The sequence below is a fragment of the Plecotus auritus genome, assembly GCF_963455305.1.
Source record: "Plecotus auritus genome assembly, chromosome: 9".
Lineage (NCBI taxonomy): Eukaryota > Metazoa > Chordata > Mammalia > Chiroptera > Vespertilionidae > Plecotus > Plecotus auritus.
The window spans coordinates 23,359,943-23,368,642 of NC_137783.1; the positions used below are offsets into that span (position 1 = coordinate 23,359,943).

An 8,700-nucleotide genomic window follows, 5' to 3' on the forward strand; every position below is an offset into this window, starting at 1 on the left:
TTTACTAATTGCATATCCATCTTTTTTTCTTATATTTCATTGCTTCTTCTTTCCAGAAGTGCTCCTTTGACAACATGCTCACAGAAGATCTGTGGCTGATAGATTTTTTTAGTCTTTGGGATGTCTTAAAATATTCTTTTTTTCATCATTTAATTTGAAAGGTGCTTTGGCTAGCAATCGATTACTGGGTTCAAAGTTCTTAACATTTTGAAGATATTGCTGCATTTTTTTTCTTGCATCCAATATTGCTGATGAGAATTTGACTTCAATGAGTCTCATTCCTTTTGTAGGTTATCTCCAATAACTTTTTTAGATTGCCTCTTTTTTTTCAAGTTTTACTGAAGTATAATTGACTACTAAAAATTGCATATATTTAAGGTGTATGACATATCTATAGATATAAAAGCCTAAGCGACCAGCCGACTGGCTGGTAGCTATGACATGCACTGACCACCAGAGGGCAGACGCTCAATGCAGGAGCGGAAACCATAGGCATGGAAACATGGAACAGACTGATGAATCTCAGAGGGCAGGGAGAACAGAATGATGAATCTCAGAGGGACCCGTGGGTCCCTCAGCCTGGCCTGCGCCCTCTTGCAATCCAGGACCTCTCAGGAGATGTCGGACTGCTGGTTTCAGCCTGATCCTCGTAGGCCAGGCCAAAGGACCCCACCGGTGCACAAATCTGTGCACTGGGCCTCTAGTTTTGATATTTGTATGCATTGTGAAATTTACTTCAATGAAACAAATTAACATCTTTATCACCTCACAAAGTACTTTGGGCAGGGTGGATACAATTAAGATCTACTTTCTTAGAATTGTCTCTTCATCCTTTTTGTTCTAAAATTTCACTACAATTTGTCCAAGCTTCACTATAATATGTTTAATATGTCTTATTTATCCTACTAGGAAGGATACTTCTAATTTAAGAATTCTTATATTTTCTTAAAAACATTTTATTGATATGAGAGATTGAGAGAGGCTTATATTTACTGTTCAACTTACTTTATTTTATGCATTCATTAGTTGCTTCTTGTATGTGCCCTGACCGAAGAACAAACCAACAACCTTGGTGGATCAGAATGATACTCTAACTAGCTAAGCTACCTGGCCAGCAGGAATTCATGCCTTTCGTTTGTGATTTCTTCTCCATCTCTGTATTTTCTCCTCCTGGATTGATCCTTTATGTCTCTCAATATTTCATTTAAAAATTCTATTATTCCAGTATAGTCTACTGTTTAAAAGATAGACTCTGGAACCAAACCTTGAATTCAAATGCTGGCTCTCCTATTTACTAGATGTGTGACCTTGGGTAAGTTATTAATCCTTTCTGTGCCTTATATTTCTCATCAGTACAATATGAATAACAGCACATTCCTGGCAAGCTTGTTATGAGAATTATATGAGTTTTAAATCTGTGAAGAGCTTAGAACAATGCCTTGAACATAGTAAGCACTACATAAGATTAGCTATTCTTATCTTTCTTCTTATTCTCTTTCCACTGCTCAACATACCAACTTAGTTATCAACACACCAATCTTCAGCTATGTCTACTCTGCTCTTCAGCCCACATACTGAGGTTTTAGTTTCAACAATTATATATTTCATTTCTAAAATTTTAATTATTATTGAAAAATCATTTGTTCTTGCTTTATGTATCAAATACCCTCTTATCTGAAAATATTAACTTATTAGTTGTAAGTTGTTTCATTGTGTGGATTTTCCTATCTATTTTCTTTCTTTTAGAGTTTGCAATCCTTAAATGACTAGTGATAAATGACTATGACCTCATCTTTATAGTTGTGATTTCCTGCTAGTCCTCAGTGCAGCCTTCTTGACAGGGAGATGAAAACAAGTTGCTCAGGGTTGTGATCTTTGTTATACAAAGGGCAGTAGGGCAAAGATGGGATGCCAATCTGGGTACCTGAGTATCTTATCTTCTGGCTGCAACTCACTGCTACCCAGTAACATCAGACATATTCCTCCATCTCAACATCTGGAGAGTAAACACCTGTACTTTTCATTGTGAGTATTTTATTACTATATATCATTATATATGTTCCCCATTCTGTACCTAGGGACAAGCACAGTAGTTGGCACATAGTAGATGCTCAGTAAGTGTTTATTAGATACACAAAGAAAGGAGAAAAAGAAATTGAATTAAATTTTAAAATTTGCCATGGCTTGTTTTGAGACCTCAAGGTAAGTTACTTCAGTACACATTTATTACATCCCTCTACTAGGTACTTTTATATTATCTCATTTAATATTTACTACAATTCAATGAAGTAGGTTGTATTCATTAGGTTATAAGTTCAGCTACTGTTATAGAGAGCCGCAAATACAGCAGCCTATAGTTGATAGCATTTCTCTCTCATGTAACAATCTAGGTTTAAGCAATGTTGGATTTGTATGGAGACTTACAGTGTCAGGAATCAAATTCTTTCTGTTTCGTTGCTCAGTCATTTCTAGTTTGCTACCCTTAACTTATGGCCAAAGGTGATGCACCACTGTATCTTGATTCCAGTCAGTAAGGAAGGGAGAGGGAGAAGGAAAAGGCACAACTCTTCCTTTTGATGGTCTGACTTTAGATTTGCACACATCTTCTGCTCATGTCTCATTAGCTAGAACTAAGTTACATGACCTAACTGCAAAGGGCTGAATCTTATTTTTGGCAGCCCTTTGCCCCACTAAATTTGAGACTTCTATTATTACAGAAGAAGGCAAAAATGGATAGTTGCCCAGATGCCCCATCGAAAGAAATTCTACACCCACACTTTTCACTCTTTATCAAATCTTTATGTTTTGTTATCTTCACAGAACTTATCACTAGATGAAATTATTTAGTTCACGTGTATTTATTTTCTTGTTTATTTCTTCCCCTCCCCACAAATAAACACTTAAGAAATTACTCTGCCTAGAAAAATGCCTGGCACATAGTATGGGCATAATAATTTTTGCTAAATTAATAAATAAAAGAATTTTATCTTTGTTTTGTAATACCATGAAATTGGGAACATCCTTCAAATATTCATCAATAGGAAATTAGTTAAATAAATTGGGCAAAACCACATAATAGAATATTATGTACCTACTAAAAATATGAAGTACATTTTATATGTTTTAATATAAAAAGAATTCCACAACACATTGCTTAGTAAAACAGTGAAATGTAAATGGGAGTACATTATAAGGTGATATGATTTCATATGTGTAACATACCTATAAAAAATATGGGAAGATATTAAGCAAATTGTTAAGAGTAGTTAACTCAGTATAATGAGGGGAAAACCTGCCCACTTCTTGCTTAATAATTTTTGTATATTTTTGTAACAGTCATGTATGCTTGAGTCTTTGTTTTTGTTTCAAGCAAGCAAATTAGTCTGAAAAATATTAATTTATTTGAAAAATACTAAGATATGGCAGATTTTTAATGAAAAGGAAATGACTACTGAAAGGACAGGAATGATAATGGGTCTCAGAAACTCCCAGAAACAGACATACCAAAATTTTCAGATCTCCTTCCATGAGCCTTTTATCTTAGCTTCTCTTTGCGTGTCAGCTTCACTCTACCTCACTGCCATGCTTCTGCTACCCAAGTTTAGAGGTGTCCCCTTCAGCCTCATCAAAGCCTTATTAGAACCATTCAAAGAGCCTGTACACTTATCAGTAGTTTGTCCTAAGTGAAGGAGGAAGTAGTAAGGGAGATAGTTTGTAAAGAACCACATATGTGGCAAGCTGGTATTCCAAGTTATCTTGCCTCAACAGAATACATTTAGAATAATGTAAATGATGCGAGATTCTAATAGCTAGTAGCAAACATACACAGTGAAAACTTTTACACTGTCATCAGGGAAACTGACTCTGTGTTCTAGATCATCCATGTCTTTTTTTAAAAAATATATTTTATTGATATTTTACAGAGAGAGGAAGGGAGAGGGATAGAGAGCTAGAAACATCGATGAGAGAGAAACATCGATCAGCTGCCTCCTGCACACCTCCCACTGGGGATGTGCCCGCAACCAAGGTACATGCCCTTGACCGGAATCGAACCCAGGACCCTTCAGTCCACAGGCCGACGCTCTATCCACTGAGCCAAACCGGTTTCGGCGATCATCCATGTCTTTATGTTCACACAATCTGTAGGTAATAGATCATCTTAGAGCACTGTTGAGAGGCCTTCTACAAACTTGATTTGTAACTAGTATGTATTCTGAATAAAGAATGATGCCAATAGCTGTAGTATTATATCTTTTCTCAATAAAGCTTGGTTAAGTCTTTTTTTTAAATATATATTATTTATTTCAGGGAGGAAAGGAGAGGGAAAAAGAGATAGAAACATCAATGATGAGAGAGAATCATTGATGTTTCCTGCACACCCCACACAGGGGATCGAGCCTGCAACCCGGGCATGTGCCCTGACCAGGAATTGAACCGTGACCTACTGGTTCATAGGTCGATGCTCAACCACTGAGCCACATTGGTTGGTCCTTGGTTAAATCTTAATCACATTTCTCTCTTTAAATGGTGGATATTTTGGCCCAAATCAGTCTCATCAAAATCCATAAGGCAATGTTTTAACACTGTTCATGTATTAATCAGAGTAGACTGCTGGCTTGTTTGCTTTATTTCAGTGTCTTAAATAAAGGATTATTGTTTTCTCATGTTCCAGTCTAACGTAGGTTAACAAATAGGGTGAGGAAGGGGTTTAGCAATCTCTCAAATGGTTAAACATAGGGTTACCATATGGCCTAGCAATTTGACTCCAAGCTATATTCCCCTCCCCCCAAAATGAAAACATGTATCCACACAAAAACTTGTAGGCAAATGTTTATAGAAGCATTATTCACAATAGCCAAAAGATGGAAACACCCCAAGTCTCCATCAACTGATGAAGAGACAAACAATATGCTGTATATTCTTACAATGGAATATTATTTGGCCATACTAATATATGCTACAACTAAAATGAGCCTTGAAAACATTATGCCAAGTGAAAGAAGCCACAAAAGACCACATATTGTATGATCCCATTTATATGAAAAGTCTAAAATAGGCAAATCTATAGAGACAGAAAGTAGATTAGGTGGTTGCCTAGGTCTTGGATGTGGGGTGACATGGAGGGTTCAAGGACAACAGCTAAGGAGTTTGGGGTTTCTTTTCATGGCAAGGAAAATATTCTAAACTGATTGTGGTACATGAGTCTTTGAATATACTAAAAGCCACTGAATTGTATGCTTTAAATGAGTGAATTGTATGGCATGTGAATTACATGACAATAAAGATGTTTTAAAGAAAACATGTAGCCACAGACAATAGGTAAAATGGGCAGGGCTGTATTTAAAAAAAAACTGTTATTTTTAAAAATAGGTGGCTGACTCATGGGCCAATTTTCTTACTTCTGTTCTAGAGTAATAAAATCTCAAATATTTTAGCTGGGTACTGGCTTACTAGAAAACAAAACAAAACTATCTTTCCCAACCTCTCTTGCAGAAATTTGTGTACAGCCTTTGGAAATGTCCTTAAATGAAGAGGTGTTCTATTCTTTTAATCCTTTCATCTTTCCTGTTCACTGGAATACATAGTGCTCTTGTAACCATCTTGGACCATAAAGTGACTTTGGAAAATAGAAGCAACACATAGTGGGTCAATAAGATAGCAGAGGCCTGAGCCATACCAATCCCAAACTGAATTCATCCAGATTTCTTGAAAGAAAAAATAAATCTATATCAGTTTAAATAACTGTTATTTTGGAGACACTACTCTGTGCTCACAGCTGAACCTCATTCCAACTACTAAAGGCCTCATAGAATTAAAAAAAAGCAACTATGGCCGAAACCGGTTTGGCTCAGTGGATAGAGCGTCGGCCTGCGGACTGAAGTGTCCCAGGTTCGATTCCGGTCAAGGGCATGTACCTTGGTTGCGGGCACGTCCCCAGTGGGGGGTGTGCAGGAGGCAGCTGATCGATGTTTCTCTCTCATCGATGTTTCTGGCTCTCTGTCCCTCTCCCTTCCTCTCTGTAAAAAAAATCAATAAAATATATTAAAAAAAAAAAAAAAAGCAACTATGCCTTCTTGAGGGATTCAAGTTGATGTGATGGGTATACAATTCTGTGAACATAGTCATCCAATTCTTTTATTTCTTTTAACAGCATTTTATTTTTACATTTGATCTTAACCAAAAGGCCAAGAAATAATTACACTTCACTCTTAATATATTAATCTAGTGTCTTACAACTAACTACTTGGGTTCCTATCTCTGTAAGAATGATGTAAGAAGATATCTTTTCTGCTCAACCAATACTTTGTAACTTTTTAAAATGTCAAATGTCATAAATATAAGCAGCACCATATAAAATAGGGATAGAATAGAGAATGAAGACGTTATTTTGAATAAAGTGCTTAAAGCTGTAACACAAAAAAGGTAAAGTAAAAATAGCTCTCTATACTTGTTCTCCTGAATTTCAAGTGCCCCAAATCCTCTCCCCCCTTTTTTTAGAAGAAAAACTTTTGATTGTCATATATTTGTATACAAAAGTGTATAAAAAACAGCAAGTTTTACTCATTTGCTTCATTTTTCCTATGAGGATTATTGACCGTTACTGTATTTCCCAACTTCTCTTGCAGAAATTTGAAACCAACAAAATAACCCAATGCATTCCAAACAGGATTCCTCTATGTAAGTTGTACCAAGGACTGCCATTTGTCAAAATGGGACAACATGCCTTTCTCTTCACTGTAATGGCAGGCAATTAAGACTGTTTTATCGTCTTTAATATTTTTCAATATTAAAAATATATTATAGCAGATATGGAAATAAAATAAAAATATTAAATGGTCCCTCTTTAAATATTATCACTGTTAATTTTGATGTATTTTTTAGTGCTTTTTTCTATTCATAATTTGTTTTTACAAAACTATGAGCTTAGCAGCTATTCCCACGTTATTTGAGGGCTGGTAAATGTAGACATAAGATTAAATGATTGGTTCTCAGTCAGATTCTTTAGAAATGGAAACCAGAAGAAACAACTGATGTGTTATAAAGTCCAAGATAATTGTCAGTCCTTAGTTAAGACCAAAGACTATTTTATGATGGTGACAGCCTCGAGTTGTCTGAACAGTCCTGAATTTACAAGTATCTATCTAACAGGAGTTAGAGCTCAACAACCAGTGCCAGTCTCCTTGGCTAACCTGCGCTGCAATGAAAGAGCCCTGCATGTGCAGTCAAGGGCAGGAGACCAAGTGAAATTTCCGGTCCTCATGCTAGGGAAAGTGACTCAGGCACCAAGTTTGGTCTTGTGTCCAACGTAAAGAGCACAGTGGCTGTGGCCTGGCCACGCTTCCTGGGCAACGGGATGCTGAGCTGAAGGTGAACAGCCCTTGCAGTAGTGGCACCAGGGGTTTGGATTTTTCAAATGGAAGCACCACAGAGGAGGTTGAAAGCACAGGTTCTGCAGCCCGACTGACGGGGTTGGACCAGTTCCAAGTATTACATACTCTTAGACAAATCACAGGCTCTTTCTTAACCTGTTTCTCCGTTTGGAAAGTGGAAGTTTCTCCTTCCTGGGACTGTTGTGGAAAAGGGACTAAATGGCAATGGCAATGCTTCAATGCTTCTATTAAGCACAATGCCTGACATGTAGTAAACACGTATTATAACGCGTTGGTTGTCGTCAAACCCCGACCTTCCCCAGCCACCGCCAGCGACCCTACCGGCCCTGCTTCCGGGAGCGCCTTCACTTCAGTCTCCCTCGGCCAAACTGCAGGTTCCTCCGCGCTCGCGTCACTTCCGGGAGAACTGATCGCGGCTCCTCGAATACCCGGATGCAATTATCATGGCTGCCATCAGTGAGGGGAAGCAACGAAGGCAGAGCCACGAATTGCCCGGAAAGCCCTCAGAATTTGGGGCTTCAAGAAAGCCTCTCCAAAAGACAAAAGATGAGACTGCTGGGCATCAATGTGCCCTAAATGGTCCTAGGACCGCGTCTCCTCGCTTCCTGTTAACTTGCCGCCAAGTTTTCCTTAAACAGTGGCTCCTCTTGGCAGGGTGGGGCTCGCTTCCTACCCGGACCTTCTTGATGTGCCAGGCTTTTGTTCCGGTCACTCCCCTCAGCCCCGGAAGTGGTCGGGCTTACCATAGCTGGCTTAGGAGGAAGGGGCGGGCAGCTAGGACCGAGAGGTGGGGCCGAGTATCCCGGGAAGGGACGCCCCACTAAGTGCAGCTTGAGCTGCTGCGCATTGCAGTCTGGTCCCTGGTCATTTCGCCTGAGATGCTCCTCATAGGGCCCCTCCCAGCCGACCAAACTATACTCAACCAGTAGATTTTTATCCTGGAAAACACCTAGGATTTGTACAGTGCAGTATGTAGTTGGTTTTTTTAAATCCCAAAGCAAACTGATAATGTTAGTTTTAATTTTCAGAATTAATAGGGAGAGCTCCCATTTTGATTCATGTGGTGGGTTTTCTTTTAAGGTTTAAATTTGGATAATGGTGAGATTTTACCAAAAGCATTCTTTTTAAATTCACTGGTATGAGGAAATAGGCTAATATTTAAAATATTCAACCAGTTGTTGAGCTTAGCTACTGTACAGTCGTTACAATGAAACTTGAAGACGCCAGAATTGTACCTCATAAGGCTTTAACTGCCAGACGTGTCTGAAAAATCCAGTAATTTTAGATATAGATATATTAATTTTAGTTT

At 38.2% G+C, this 8,700-nt stretch overlaps 1 protein-coding gene across 3 annotated transcripts in view; it reads right to left on the minus strand.

Annotated features, from left to right (window-relative positions):
- ZNF518A (zinc finger protein 518A) overlaps positions 1-8,137 on the minus strand; it is a 48,165-nt gene extending 40,028 nt beyond the window's left edge. Inside the window, exon 1 of one of the 3 annotated variants that reach the window (XM_080688287.1) lies at positions 7,713-8,137. The gene's annotated coding sequence lies outside the window, so the exon portion shown is untranslated. The remainder of the gene's footprint in view (positions 1-7,712) is intronic. The other 2 variants (XM_080688285.1, XM_080688282.1) reach the window with 2 other exon arrangements.
- Between the last annotated feature and the right edge of the window lie 563 nt (positions 8,138-8,700).